Here is a 15,766-nt window from a genome sequence, read left to right as displayed (position 1 = left end):
CAGAACAGGCAGCTGAAGGAAAAGAAATTGGTGAACTGGCTTTAATTCCAGATGGTAAACTTAAAATATCTGAACCTTAATCAGAACCTATTAGGTATTGTAGAGAGGATAGAAATTTATTGATTTAAAAGGGAAGAGAGCAAGCTGACAGATGGGTGCATACCCAGATGGACACATTGTTGTGCCCTTTATTATTTTATAGAAATTGGTTCTAAGGGAACATAATAAAACATATGGGGGTACAGACATCAGAAAGTAACTGTACAATCCTAGTACCGAGAACAGGATACAAGTGGGGCTTGTTGGGAAAGGGAATCTTTTAGGACAACAATTGCAAATTGATTTTTTTCAGAACTGCCAGGAAAAAGGAGGGTTTTGGTATATGCTAGTTCTAACAAATACCCTTTTCAGGGTGGCCAGGAAGCATTCGCTTGCAGGACCAATAAAGCCAAAGCAATAAGTATTGCTGCAGGAGATTATACCAAGGTTTGGGTGTCCTGCAACAATACCCTTCAACCAGGGAACTCACTTGATTGCAGAGATTGTACAACAGGTCAGTAAGCATTGGGAATAAATTAGCAATTGCACAAACCACACAGACCACAGAGAAGTGGTCAGGTGAAATGATGAACTATCTAATTAAATTACAGGTTGTAAAACTGGGCCGGGAAGCTGGACTATCCTGGCCAAAGTTGTTGCCTTTGGCTCTCCTTAGGAGCAGAATGAAACCTAGAGCCGAAGAGAGGTTAAGTCTTTCAAAATACTGTACAAAAGGCCTTATTTTGTACAAACAGGATCTCTACCCATGTAGGGAATGAAATAATGAGCATGTGGTAAGTCTACAAGAACAGCTTCAGGAAATAGAGAAACTGGTTCTAGGCCTTGACAGCTTGATACATAATATTTTAACAAGAGATTATATGTATATAGCAGATGTCTTTCACATTCACCCCTGGAATCAAGGTGGATAAGTCTGTTCCAGGTGCTGTTAAGATCCAGCACAGCAGTAAAAACTAAAGAACAAGCATTGTGTATACATCTTACTAGAGTTAAGAAGCTCCCTCAAATAAATGGGAACTGAAGTCAGCTGGACTTAAAATTGTGAATCCAAAGACAGTAATGTGGGCTCTTATAATTGTTAGAAATGTTAATTTGATTAAGTGCAGCATTTGATGTAAATGCTTATATATGTCTTGTGGAAAACATCATTGCAAAGTATACTTATATCAGTAATTGTTTAGTATGTGGGCAAGCTAAGGATTTAAACTTTTCACTTCTTCTGTCCCTGATGATTTTAAGGCGAGAAATCAAATTGTTGCAGGGTTTGAGTCATTGTCCTGGTGGGTGATGATCAACAAGAACAGAGATTGGATTAACTACATTTGTTATAATCAGTGGAGATTTACAAATTATACAAAAGAGTGCAATAAAGGGAACTGCAGAAAAGTTAGATGTCACAAGTAGGATGGCCTGGGAAAATAGGATCTCCTAAGATATGATACAAGCTGGAAAAAAAAAAAAAAGGTGTATGTGTAATGCTGGGTACCGGTTGTTGCACCTTCATCCCAATAACACAGCTCCAGGTGACACAATAACTAAGGCATTGCAAGAGCTTACCACCCTTGCCAATGAACTGGCAGAAAAATCAGGAATAGATACTTCTATCACTGGATGGTTGGAGTCCTGGTTTGGTGAATGGAAAGGGGTGATTGTATCCACGTTTACTTCTTTGACAGTAGTAGCAGGAGCCCTGATGGCCATTGGTTGCTGTGTTATTCCCTGTGTGAGGGGACTGGTACAGTGATTGATCGAGACAGCACTACTGAAGCAAACACCAATGGAGCCACCACATTTGGATAAAATGATGGTATTAGAGGAGATGGGAGATAAAGAAAGTGGAAAAGAGGGAGATGTCTATAAAAGTGAAACTTAAAAAATTGCAGAAATCAACAGTGTATGAAAAAAGAAAAAGGGGGGAATTGTGGAATCAAATGTTGTTTCTGAATTAGAATTGGATAATAGTTTTTATTTCACGATCTCCGTTGTCATAGTTCTCTTGGGAGTCTTTCTACTTAACTTGGGGAAGATCTCTGATAGTTTACATCGCTTATCCTCTAGCCAAACCTTCCCAGGAATGCATGCTCTGTATATAGGTGTATATATGTATATTTTGTCGCACACATTGCAAGAATATCCTGCACGAGATCAAACCAGAGAACAAGTCATGGTATGCCCGAGGAAGCGCCTGAAGAGACATCTGAAGGCCTGGTATCATCTCCCCCGGTGCTCTTTGTTTAACGAAGACTTCGGAGACGATCACCATACTGATACGACAAGAAGAGCACTGAGACATCTTGGAAACAACAGGATGGCTACTGACTGACACCTGATAACCAACAAATGTAAACTGCTAAGATTGTGAACCTGGAGTACCCAGCCAAAGGGGAAACAGGACGGGGATGGGTAAAGGGAAAAACAGAGTATAAAGACTGTCATCTTGTGTCCGTAGGTGCGCTCCTGCTTGCGGGACGCCCGCTATTGCAATCGTGAATAAAATCTGCTTTTATCAGAGATACCGTCCTGACAAAAATTATTTGGTTTTTCCAACACTACGGACCACATCCAGATAGCTTTTGAATATCTGCAAGTAGGGAGACTCCCCAGTGTCTCTGCATAAATTTTTGCCTGCCTTCCCTCACAATGGAGGGAAAAAACAATGAAATGATTTTTAATGTTCAGAGGGGATTTCCTATGTTTTGCTTTATGCCTCTGAACACGGTTCAGTTGGTGTCACTGGATACCAAGGAAAAGAGCCTGGCTCCGTTTTCTTTGCAGCCTCCCTTCAGGTAATGTACACGTTGATGAGATCCCCTGTGAACTTTCTCTTCTCCAGACAGAACGGTGCCAATTCTGTCAGCCTTTCTGAGACACTCCAGTCCCTTAATCATTGTCAGAGCCTGTTGCTGGACTCTCTCCACTATGTCCATGTGTCTCTTTTTTACTAGGAAGTCCAGACCTGAAGACTGTAGGTGTGGCCTCACAAGTGCTGAGTAGGGAGGAATGATCCCTCTTTTGACCTGCTGGCAACACTCCTACTGCAGCCCGGGATAACGTTGGCCTCCTTTGCTGCAAGAGCACAGTGCTGTTTAATGTTTAGCTTCTAAAACAGAAGAAGATCAATGCCAACCCAAACAAGGTGTGTTTCAGGTTAGGAATTCTAGAGCAAATGCGGGAGAGTATCAGAGCCTTCCTTTAATGCCCCTTTGGCTGTTTGTTGTTCTTCTGGTAGATGTAGTTTGGAGGATGCTAAGCTGCTGGAGACTCCAGAATGTACTATTCTGACACTGTTTTTCAGTTCAAAATCAAGATATTTCCACTGACTGTGCAAAGGGAATTTAAATAAAATTGCATGGTCCACCTCAGGTTGACAAGCCTAGGATATGGTCACAGGAATACAATCAACAAAGCTTTGCAGCTCAGGACCTCTTAATCTGCTAGGCTGGGTCTGAAACTTAAGGAATGATTTTTGCCTGAGCCTGCTAATGCAGATATTTCAGCGTGGTGTATGGTTGGATTGTAAGTTTTGAGGCAGAGTATGTATTATTTTGTAGGAGGCTGTGCAGTTCTTCAAAGCACTGTAATCCTGTGGAAGAATATCCTACAGCGTGCCATTTTGGCTGCTTTTGTGGCAGTGCCATGCATGAGATTAGGGTTTGATTGTGAAGGGAAAGAAGTGGAGAAAGCTTTAGTGGCTTACTTTTGCTATGACCTAGTTCTTGTGAGCATAAGTAATTTTCCTTTTGTATGTGTATGTATGTGTGAAGGTTTATTCATGCTTTTTAGATTTTTTTGTAGCAGTGTCTCCTGTGTGAGCATATAGGATTATGCATTAAAAATCTCTCATTGTGAAAAACGCGCAGGCTCAATATTCGCTGTAGCTTTGCATTCAGAATGGGATTCAGATATTATGGTCTTCATCAAAGAAAGGAAGCTTTTTGGCAGAAACTTCTTCCATTTGTTTCTGTGAGTGAAACAGTTAATGTATCAGTCCTGCATCATTGCTGGATTAGCAATCACACCTCCAAATACTAATAAGTATTCTCACTTTTTTTTGTAAGATTACCCTCAAATCCTACCAGAGGACAAGATTCCTTTTGCTTTGCCTGGTGTTTGCATTCTAGTGACCGATAGACCAAGTCAATAATCAGTGAACGAACAAAGAGTGCCTTAACCAGATCCACTGTTTCTTATGGTGGCTATAGTTTTTCTTGACAATGACACTACCTCTAATTTTTTTCTCCACCCCATCCAGTCTGACAACATAGACTGGTACAGAACAGAAGAAAGTTTGACACAATCACTCAACGCTCTGTTACGGGGTTACGCAGGCTGGAGGAATTCTGCAAGGCTGAACACTGTAGAGGAACCAGAACTAAGAAAGTGTGGAGAAGGTAAGTTCTTAAGTCCTTTTTCTCTTGTAAACAGGGCAGGCGAGCTAATCTACCTCTTGTTGGCAGCTTAATGTCATCTGTAAAGCTGATTGCTCCTCTTGATCTGAAAGCAGGGAAACAGTTCTGGGGCCAGGTGATAAATTGAGAGAATTCATGCTCAGTGAGCTCTTCTTGTCTGCACTTTCAAAGGAGAGATGTTTAAAGTTGGATGTTGGGCACATAACTCTCTTCTGTGTTGATGCAAGTTAGCAGTTACAGCTAAATGTTTGCTCGTCTTTGCTGGATACCTGATGCTCTCTAGGTTTGAGTCCTACCCTTGCCTCCTTTTTTTGAGAGCATGTTAGTCATCACCATGCTTGGATCTTTTTGCTTGTTCTGGTCTGCATCTGGAATTTGCACTGACTGTCTGTGAGGTTTGTTCTGTAGGCTACACTTATTGTTACAGAAATGTTTTGTGGTATGGGTGGATTTGGGTCATAAGCCAAATTTTACGTTCTTTGTATGACCGTGTGTTTAGAAATGGTAACATTAGTGTTTATTTTTCACACTGTGGAGTTACTAAACTACTTTTGCTTAGGTTTTATTTTTACCTTTTTAAAGATACCTGGAAATTCACATCTTGAAACGTGAGTTTCAAAACTTCACACAACTGATATCAGAAGGAGAGGTGTTAGGGACTTCCAGTTGACAGATTCTTTACGTTGTATTAGAGTTCATGAAATTGTTACCTGTGAGATTTAGTTATCTGCAAAGGGGGGTCTCTGAAGAATCTTGGCTGGATTTTTGAACACCCAGACTGTTATCCCAGGGTAATGTTATCTCTCAGTAGCTTCCATTGGCTCATTTGTCTTCATTTAGTGGAGGTTACCTTGCTTTCACGTGTGCTGATGTGACTGGCTTCAAAACGAATCTGGGAAATGGTTCATTTAAACTGAAATAAAATATGTTTACACTTCAGCAGGACCAATCTGTTTTGCAGCACTGTTTTTGAGTGCAGTCACTCAAGTAGGTGAATTATGCAGGATGTTGTTTTCTGCCAAAGGGCTGTGTCTGTGAGAAGCAGAGCTATTATACTAGATATCCTTTTGGAGATGACAAGGGATGACAGTCTGAAAATACAGGATCTCTTTAGAATTAAAAGAGCAGTGTTGTCACTTCTGCAGGCTACTCTTTAAGTATTTTCTACCATTACAATGAAGGAGCTAGTTTCTGTCTTATGTACTTCTAAATTCCAGTGTTTGCTAGAAGTGTGTTTTGCACGCATATACTTCAATATGCTACATGTCATTAATGATTTGAACAAGTTATACCTGAATGTTGAATTTTAAGTTTTTCACAGTGGAAGTAAGGATACAAAAATGGACAGATCTTATTCTTTTAGCATCTGATCCAAAGACCTTTTAGAAGTTGTAGAAAGTCGCAATTGATTTCAGTGAACATTGAATTAAGCTCTAAACCAGGAACTCATGTTCATTGATGCAGTCTTTTAAATAATCAAGTGGATAGAAACCTTTGCAGGGGGTTCCAGCCATCGTGTGTCTCAGCCTGGTTCCTTATTCTATGCAGGTCCCTCAACAGCAGAACTGCTTTTATTGCAAAGCTGCTTAGCTTTGCAATAGCCTGAAGCAACAGGAAGTCCCTCCCCTCTTTGTGTTTTGTGTATTTTTTTTTGACAACAACTAGTGCTGAAATCTATCTAAATAGGAATGTTCTGTTGTTGTTTGTTGCTGTTGTTCTTGTTTTGTGTAGGAGGATGTGTTTTGTTGATTTTAAGACACTTCTGCAATTTTAGAGACCTTCTAGTGGTGTATTTGGTGTTCAAAAGCAGCTGGACTCTTTTATCTCTGAAGTTTTTAAATCGGGTTTATTCCACAAACCCTTTGGCATTTTCCAGAATATACTATCAGTCCTGATTTTTTTTCTTAATCTCTTTTCTTAATCTCTTTAGATATTTACTTGTGCTGTCATCTTTTTTCCAGGAATTTTGGTATAAAGTAAAAGCTTGAAAACATATGCATAAAGCAGGTGGTTTTAATACATTTCAAAAAGAAGCCTATGTTTTTGAAGAAAAATGGGTTAAGAGACGGAAGGCATATCAAAACACAGACCTTCAGGGCATCTAGGATCAAATGTGGGTAATTAGTTTCATGCTATAGCATGCAGAGGAATCTCAGAATTCACTCTAGCCTGTGATTGAATACATAAAAATAATTTCTGTGAAAATGAAAAATCATGAAATATTATATTGCCTATGTAGTGGACAATGCTATTTCATAGATCAGTTTTCTATGCAAGTAGTTTTTATTTTGATTGGACTGGTCTTTTCAGTTGGGGTCTAATTCCAATTTCCATATGAAATAGAAAGAATCATTGTTCTGAACATTGGGAATGTCACCACAAATATTTCAGTTGAGTACTGTAACTTGAAAGTCCAAAACTGCTAAAGAAATCTCCTCCACTCAAACATGATACAGAATGCATAAATAACTATAACTCGTGAATCCAGAAATACATAATCTTTCAGATCTTTGCTTTTTTGTTTGTCTGGCTGTTTGTGTTATTTATAATTTTAGGAAAGAATATAGTAAACAAGCTAACAATTCCCCTTAATGAGGGCACCTACTGCTTACACTGCAATTTTGTCATGTAGTGGAGTTGTTTGATAACTGCACTTTCAGAGTTCGAAGCATCTTTTGTCTATGCCTTATTGCTGGGTAAGCAGCAGGAGCTTTCAATATCATCTTTATGATTTGGGAATGCATGTCTGTGAGTCCCACTTGGTGCTGCCTAGCCACAGTGGAGTAATATTATATGAGTAATTGACAAAGTCTGAGTGATGAGCAAGCTCATTGGATTCTCCCCATTGTTACAGTGCATGCTGGAATGTCTCCAGCTGATGTAAATCAGTGGGGATGTTTTTTCGTCCATAGTGACCCCTATGCTGCCAGTTTCCCAGCCAGGCAAAGCAGCTTAGAAGGAGTCTGTCCTTACCTTTTCTTGATTCTGTATGACATTGGCACTCTGAGAAGAGATCCAATCCCCATGTCTTAATGATCACCCACACCCACAAGAGAGTGGAATGTTTTAATTATTGCCAGCTAACCTAAAATCCCCCAGAAGATAAAAGTGGAAGAATAATTTACTTACATAAACTAAACATAAACAACGAAGTTAGTAGGTACAGAGACTAGCCAAAATAAACAAACATGTCTTTATATCTGCCTATGTTTCAGCCCAGCTTTTGCTAGCAGAAGAGCCAGAATACTTTGGTGCTTTAGGCTGGCATCCAGTTCTCAGACAAAAAACACTGCTCTGGATTTAAGTATCACTGATGAAAACTCTGTTTAGGGGCTACCTCTGTCTGACAGATGCCCAGGCTTTTCTTAGAATTCTGTTCAGACACTCTCTTTTCTTGTTTTCTTTTAATGCAATGGTTTCTTAGAGGTCAGTTATAATATTTATCATATAGGACTATATGATGCATTCCATGCCATATAGTGTCATATGGTACAGTACTACTGTGGGTAATTGGCTGAAAGGCTGCCACCACTTGGGGACTGATTAGGCATCAGTCAGCAGCCAGTGAGCAATCACATTTTGCATCACTTGTTTTGTGTATGTATAATCTATTATTATTATTTTCCCTTTTCTGTTCTTCTAAAATGTCTATATCTCACCCCACAAGTTTATTTTTTTTCTAATTCTCTCCCCCGTTCCTCTCTGTAGGGTAGAGGGGAACAGTTGTGTGATGCTTAGCTGCCTACATAACATCATAAACGAATGCTTCTAATACTGAGTGCAGACTAGAAGTTTAATGCATTACCACTTCTGGAGGCTCAACCTGCAAATAACCAATATATTCGTTGAGGAAGTAGATTTGAGATCAGGGATCCTTAAGCCTTGATAAATGCTCTGATAAGTTATTTTCTGAACCAAAGATAAAAAATGGAGAGGACTGACTTCTTAGATGCTGCACCTAAGCAGAAAAACATTGTTACTAATGCCAGAAAAAGAGTTTTGCTCTGTTTAAATTTACCCAGGATAAAAGTAGGTTCTGTGTAGTTAAGAGAGTTGAAACATTGATTTCAGTGCTGCTGAGGGGTAGGGGCTGTAGAAAGTCTTTTTTTTCTTGATTCCATGTGAATTTGTTGCATTATTCAGCAGTCTAATGTTATCTCCATCCAGCTGATGTAGAAGTTAAACACATACACTGGTTGCCCAGTGTGAAGGGATTAGCCACTGCTGTACTATTGTAGGTAAAGGTCTTACGGAAAGGATGTGGATTAGAGGTCAAAATGAAATGTGACTTGATCACTCCTTTGTAATAGAATTGCTCCCTTTGCTTAACATTAAAGCTGAGAACAACAAAAAAATTATTTGGGCTCCATTCTTTATCATCATATATAATTTCAGTTATACCAGAGGATCTGCAAGTTAATGGAACTATGCTAATGAGAGAAGTAAATGAAAGATAACACCTGCCTTGACTTTAGTCTGGTTGTACATACATACTGTTTCCATTTTCTTTGCATCTCTACATATGTAAAAACACTTGAGTTCTTTAAAACTGCATGCTGTTTTTAAAAAAAGTTTTCTCCTTTGTTCTTCTCCAGACCATAGATACAGTTCTTAGATGCTGTGGATGAAAGCCCAGCTCCACTGCAGCCTGTAGCAAATATCCTATTAACTTAATGAAGCCAAGATTTTGCCCTGAATTTATAACGTGGTGAAGCATTACAAAACCACATGTGCTATAATGCACACTGTAAATGCTTATGCTTTCTTTTCAGAGTGCTGAGACTTCAAGGACAATTAATTGTATGTGACACCTCTCTAGGAACTGAAATAATTTTATATAGATTTCTATGCATCTCAGAAACTCACACCATCCTTCATTTCTAAATAGGTCTAGGTAAAAACTGTTCACTGAAAATAAAAGAATGTAATCAGCACCAGCTCTGATCTATGCTGATCTGTCTGAGAACTGAGCACCATTGTAGTTATGCAGATTGGAAATGCTAGAGAAAATATGGAGCTATAATAGTGGAGCTAATTCCAAGCAGTTTAGTAAGATATGTGAAATCCCATTTAAGTCTGATGTTCTTCTCTTGAGTATAATGTGAGTGTCCAAAATTACAGACCTTCTTGTGGATACATTCAAACCAGATTGCTTTTGGTAAAGGACTCAGCTCGTTGACTATGCTGGACATCTTTTGTTTCCATACTGAAATGTATTTGTTTCATTCACTGGTTTGAAGGAGGTTACTTAATGCAGTGACTTAATAGAGGAGGGAGGCAAGGAGGTGCTCTAAAGGTGTAGTTCTCCTTAGAGTCAGAAGATGGCAGTACAATTTCTATTCTTAGCAACACGGCAATCATCATGCATTGTTGTTTGCGTTTATGCAAAGGATAAAGGGAATTCGTGAAACTATGGCTTTTCATAAAAGATGGATGAAAATCTATGCTTGGGATCACAACAACCAGCTGCTTATCTGGTAGCGGTTATGACCTCAATCTTCTGCTGGTAACTTTGAATGTGGTCCTGATAGCCAGATTGAATTTGCTCAGCACAGTTACGGAGCCAGCTGATACCAGAATGGATGTGTGTAGTGTAGGCTTTAAGATTTAGGGGACTGGGAGAATATAAATGAGTGTCCTTATCACCCTCCCTGGTGCTTTCAATAAAGTCTGAAAGAAGCAACTGATATTCTTAAAGAAGCAAGATAAATTAAGTTTAAATATTTTCTAGATAAGATTAATTTGAAATTATTTTATGGTGAGATGCAAGTTGTTCATAGTAAGAAAATGATGCTTTTGTGGAAATCTGTGCTAGAGCTTCCTTAATTAAAAAAGGAATAAAGTCACTGTGTACTAACTGCTCAAACAGAAATTAGAGACAGACACTTAGCCGAGAACCGTGGGCTCTTCCCAACTAGTTTTGGGCTTTTCTTTGCAAGCGGGAGGGGGAATTATAAGTCAAGTGAGGTGCTAATGCTAAAGGAAAACGATATGAGTCAACAATGAGATTTGAATTCCCTTTTGCTTATGATAAGTTCTGTTAAATCAATTGCTTGCTTGGGTATACTGCTGGTTGTAGCAGTACCTGGAAAACTTGCTTGTCACCAGAGAGCGATAATGTTTGAATTCTTTAGGATCTGGTATCCCTAACACAGAGATGCTTGGATGCAGGTGGTACTGCATCTGAGCTGTCAAAGCAGGAACTTGACTATATTCAGTGAGTGCAGGAATTAGGGAGAAACTCTTATATGCTTGAATTGTATGGAGTACCTCTGTACATCCTGAGATGCTACTGTGAATTTGCTTAGAAATAAGGCTAACAACTCAGTCTTTCAACACAGATGCAGTTCTTTTAGGTGTGGAATATCTACTTGAAGAATTCTAGTTCTGCACTGCAAAACCTGTGAAGATTGCATTCAGACCCAACAGCTTAAGCTTGGGAACCAAAATTAGCTATCCTTGAAGGGTCGGTGAGAAATCTTCATGCTCAGCATAGAAACAGCCAATAGAAAACAGTGAGCACAGGACTTCATCCAAATTTTCTTGCTTTCGGGAGTTCTAGGCACTGGGATTATCTGAGATCTAAATGAATCTCTATTTTATATACAGAAAATGATAGCAGGAATAGGCTCACACCTTTGATTCCTTCTCACCAAGCCAGAGCATTCTCACTTAAAGAAATCAAATCTGTGCATGGAAAAAGACTTCTGCAAAGTCTAAGGGAGAGAAATGATATTGCAAACATGTATCACTGTAGCTCTTTCTTCCCACTATCAATAATCTTCATTTGAATCCTCAGTGACTTCTGCAGCCTTCTAGTTCTCTTTAGGAATTAGCTGAATTGAACTGAAGTGCTGGAAAAGATTACTAACAAGTGTTTTGAATGAGTGCTTTTATCATTTTGATTCCACTTGGAATCATTACATGCCCAGAAAGTGACTCAATTCATTCTGAATTTGAGGTAGAGTCATAAAGAGGTATAAGTAGCTGGATGTGTTAGTCGCATTGGAATATAATTTTCCTAGAGAATAATGTTGGTTTTCGTTTAAACTTGTTTACTTGTATTTGGAAAAAAAAACATAAGGGAAGACATTCCAAGTTAAGAAGTGGTGTTTGTGGAAGGTTCCCTCTGAGCATCCAGGGGGTCTGGAGACATTCATTTCAGTTCAGAACTGAAAATGTCCCTGTCATGAGCACGGATCTGTAGATAACATAGTGACAAACTCCTAGGGCACAAATGGGCATAGCAAGCAAAAAGTGTCCGTGCTGACTCAATGAAGCAAGAGCTAAAGGTAATTATTTCTTATTGTTTTCCTAGCTCCTTTTCTGAGAGGGATAAATTGTGAAAGATTGTGGGTATTGGTTATAGTGAAGGCATTGACTAATTACCATCTTTTGCAGGCAGAGGTACTAAAATGCAGGGAGAATGAGGAAGATAGACAAGACAAGTGACGCTGGTCACTCATACGCTTTTCAAATAAAACTGTTGTATTTGCTTTTTACAGATATACCTTACCATGTGTATACTAATAACTTAGTTCTACCTGCTGTCCTTTAGTAATGGTAAACAAACCAAACGATCTATTTAATAATAAAGGCTGGGTAGACCCCTGAAAATGGGATGCTGCATGTACTGTGTTTGAGAGTCTCTTGCTAGATATAATCTCGTTAAAACATTTTCAGATGTTTCAGGCCATGAATGGATGTTAAAGGTAGAACCTGCAACACTGAAAGAGTCTTAGATGAGGCCAAAGCTAATTACCTCTGCCTTTTAAATGTGGTCTCTCTGGATGTGAGACAACTTCAACAGTTCTTTTTCTGTCTTCTGAATTTCGGCTGATAGGTACAACCCAGATCATATCAGAGAAAGAAGGAAACTTGGACAGTTTTCTGACTGAATTAGGACTCCTGTCTCCTATGGAATCTTGCAGAATTGTTTCCCGCTTTTCAAGTATAATGTTAATGGTTATGTATCTGTTTTTCCTGCCTCTCTAGATAAAGTGGCGAGGCATGGATGAACACCAGAACTCTACAATTTCAGATAGTAAATGGTAAATTTCTCTCTTCTGTTTGTTCTTATCTTAATGTAGCTTCCTCTGCTTTAGCTATGTGGACTTAGTGCAGCTTCTTTCTACTGTATCCATTGTGTGCCTACAAATCAGATCAAGATCACGAGCTAACATTTCTTAAAAAAATTTATTTGTAAAACGTTTGGTTCTATATGCATTTGATTTGGATAGAATGGGTACAGAAAGAATCAAGTAAAACAGAGTGTAAAGTGACAGTATTTGGGATCGGAACCTTTTATCTGGTCTAGTGATATAAGTAGTTTGGATTGAAAAGGGAAATATTATCCTGCAGTCGTCGATAAGAAGAGCTGGATCTATCACCCTGTAGAGCAAGGAAAGCCATCAGGTTGCAAGTAGGTAGTAGAACTAGGAGGCTGTTTTAGGTCCAAGGCAAGACAATCTTACACCAAGATCTAAGGAATCAGAGAACCCTAATTGAGAGAAATGACATTCTGATGTAATACTTCTTGACCCAGTTAAAAGGTGACAATTTTCAAATATTTCTTGGGGAAAAAATTATCTCAAATTATGAGGATTATGGACTTAACATTGGAGAAGAAAAAAAAGCAAAACATCCTGAGTTCAGGGATCAGATGTTGAGTTCTCACTTAAAATTTACGCAGGTGGCTTGATTCAATTGCATTGTTCAGCTCTCTCAGGAATAGGCAGACTTGTATTTAAGTAACGCAGGGCTTTTTGTAGTGAAGAGCTTTGTTTAGAGATACCACTTTGAGTGTTACATTGTCACAACATGTAATTTCACGCAGCAGTTTGTGTTCCACAATCTGGGCAGTTGAAAGCCATCTCTGCATCTCACCCCAGGGAGTGAATGTTTCATTGGCTATATCATACAATCATATCACAAAAAACCTTGGGGATTAAACACCAACAATCTGCCTTAACAAAGCCTGCCAGATCAGCTTACAGCATTTGTCACTGTTTTCTGGTGTGGCTGCCAGAGTGTTGGCAATGATTTCTGCTTCTAAAACAAGGAAAAAGTAGGCCTGCAGCTGGGAGTGTTCATTGAAATTGAAATCCATGAGGAACTCAGACAGAAATTTGGTCTGCAGCCTGTCTGTTCTGGGCTAGATGAAATTAGATTAGTTTTAATAACTATTTCCTTGGCTGAACTCAGGCAAGATCCATGCAGGGACTGAGATCAGATGTAGGACGTACCTACTCTCTGGGTAGGCTGGTATTCAGGAATCCTTGATCTGGAAATGTCCCCCAGTAGAGTGAAACTTCATGCACAGTGCAGCAGCTTTTCAATGACCATGCACAGAGTGAGAGTACCTCTGTTTCTGCACTGACTTCCCCAGAATTGCAGGTTTATGAGTCAGCACACAGATCACTGCCAGCTCAGATGTGTCTGTTCCCACACTGTAGACATGGCCTCAAGTATCTAACGGTCACCTTAAGCACTTCAGGGAGAAATATAGATCTCTGAAACCCAGTAGGTGTGTGGAGACAGCAGCAACTCAGCATCTCTCTTTTACCTAGATACATCAGAACCATCACAAAAGACACTTTGCCTGTCTTCTCTAAAAGTAGTTATTCTGACCGAGCTCATAAATGCTTTTACCATCAGGGATACTAAAACTTGGCTCTACTCTTGATGACCAGCAAATGTCTGAAGCAGATGCAGGACTTTCTAGGTTAGTGTTTTAACCAACAGCCCAGATACACAGTGATGACTGTTCTCTTCTTCACTCCTTTCATTATTTGCTAATAACAGAACAACAGCTGCAGAAAGAATCCTACCTTAGAAGAACCTGTAAAGATCTCATTTTAAGAAGGGAATGTTAGTTAAATTTTCATCTGGATGCTAGTAGAGTTGAATATTTAATCTTTGAGTACTGAAGTTGCCTCCTGTCACTCAGCCGCTGTGAGAAAGGGCTTATGGAGGCAGTGGATTCAAGATAATTACTTTATTATGAAGAAAAATCTTGGCCGTGTACACTGTGTAAGATAGCTGTAGTGACACTTTCTCTGAGGGGAAAACTGACTGTCTGTAGTACCCACAGAAACCAATCCTTGCAGAGACAGGTGCTCCAGGGAAAGTGCGAGAAATGTAAATGAGAGAGAGAGATGCACACAGATGTTGTGTGATCTCTGCAGCATCCCTGCATTGTTGTAAATTCAGCCATACATTTCTGGGTTTTGTTTTTAGTTCATAGACTTGGACTGTGTGACTGGCACCTTCTCTTGGCATGTAAACTCTGCCCACCCCTCCCTTCCACTGAACTGGTTGTGCAGATGCTCTGCATTGACGCGGAAGCGATTGCATCTGGTAAGAAAGTCCAGATCTTTAGAACCGCTGTGCAGGAAAAGATCGAAGGAGTAAATGAGAATTTCCCTCTTTAATTAACTCTGCTTTTCTGAGAGAAGTCAGCAAAGACAAGTATGTAAATAATTCCTTGTGGAGAGGAGTAATTCTCAACTATTTTGTTGGTGAATGATTTTGTTCTTTTGAGGTATGAGCACATGCTGCTTGGCAATGTGTATCTTTGAAGATCAGGATGTCTTGAAAAGGAATTAACTCCAGTCCTAGGATTTGTTAACTGTCCAATAAGTAAATAAATAAAAAGCCATTTCCTTAATGCTACTTTAAAGTCACTGAAGGCAAGTATGGATTCACATTTCTGAAATGCTTTTGCATGTTGGGTATTTTTGTTTTTTTGGTTTTTTTTTCAAGTAATGTTGGTTGGTTTTATTTTTTTCTTTAAGAGCAATAAACTCATTATATTCGTTCAAGGCTTATAGTGGCCATAGCTACAGATCAACACGCTGGCTACTTCATCCTGTCATCTCTGCTGCTTAATGGAGAAAGCAGGCTGATGTGGTTATTAAATCTGGCAGCCGTGTTGTATTGCACAGGGGCAGCAAGTAGCACACAGCATATAGAAAATGAGTAGCTTTCTGATAACAGCCCTCCTTTCGCTGCCACGAGGCTTGAAAGGCAGACTCAAATCTCCTTCTCCTTTTTGTAATCATGAGCCACCAGAACAGAGTGCAAATATTACAAACACGGTAGCAAATGCAAGTATTCTTTGCCTGTGCAATGCTTTCAGATTGCTAATTAGGATTTCTACCTTGGTGTTCTGATTGAAAAAGCAGAGGGATGAAAGCTGAAACCATCCTGAGAGTGAATGCTTCTCTGCAGTATTGTTTCAGCTTCCAGTGGAGGAGCTGCTGAGGGAAAGGGATGTATGAAGGCTTTCCGGAACA

The 15,766-nt window shown here is 39.3% G+C and overlaps 1 protein-coding gene and 1 long non-coding RNA gene across 4 annotated transcripts in view; one reads left to right on the top strand and one right to left on the bottom strand.

Annotated features, from left to right (window-relative positions):
* The window catches only part of LOC149918031 (sodium channel and clathrin linker 1-like), a 40,770-nt gene that overhangs the window by 1,538 nt on the left and 23,466 nt on the right, over window positions 1–15,766 (top strand). Inside the window, exons 2-3 of the mRNA XM_090138499.1 lie at window positions 3,006–3,196; window positions 4,313–4,451. The gene's annotated coding sequence lies outside the window, so the exon portion shown is untranslated. The remainder of the gene's footprint in view (window positions 1–3,005; window positions 3,197–4,312; window positions 4,452–15,766) is intronic.
* Window positions 1–15,766, bottom strand: part of LOC149918032 (uncharacterized) — a 36,736-nt gene that overhangs the window by 17,976 nt on the left and 2,994 nt on the right. The gene's annotated exons all lie outside the window — the stretch shown is intronic.

The sequence above is a fragment of the Phasianus colchicus genome, chromosome 4 (assembly GCF_987193195.1).
Source record: "Phasianus colchicus chromosome 4, bPhaCol1.hap1.1, whole genome shotgun sequence".
Taxonomy (NCBI): Eukaryota; Metazoa; Chordata; class Aves; order Galliformes; family Phasianidae; genus Phasianus; species Phasianus colchicus.
This window is presented reverse-complemented; position numbering and strand designations above follow the sequence as displayed.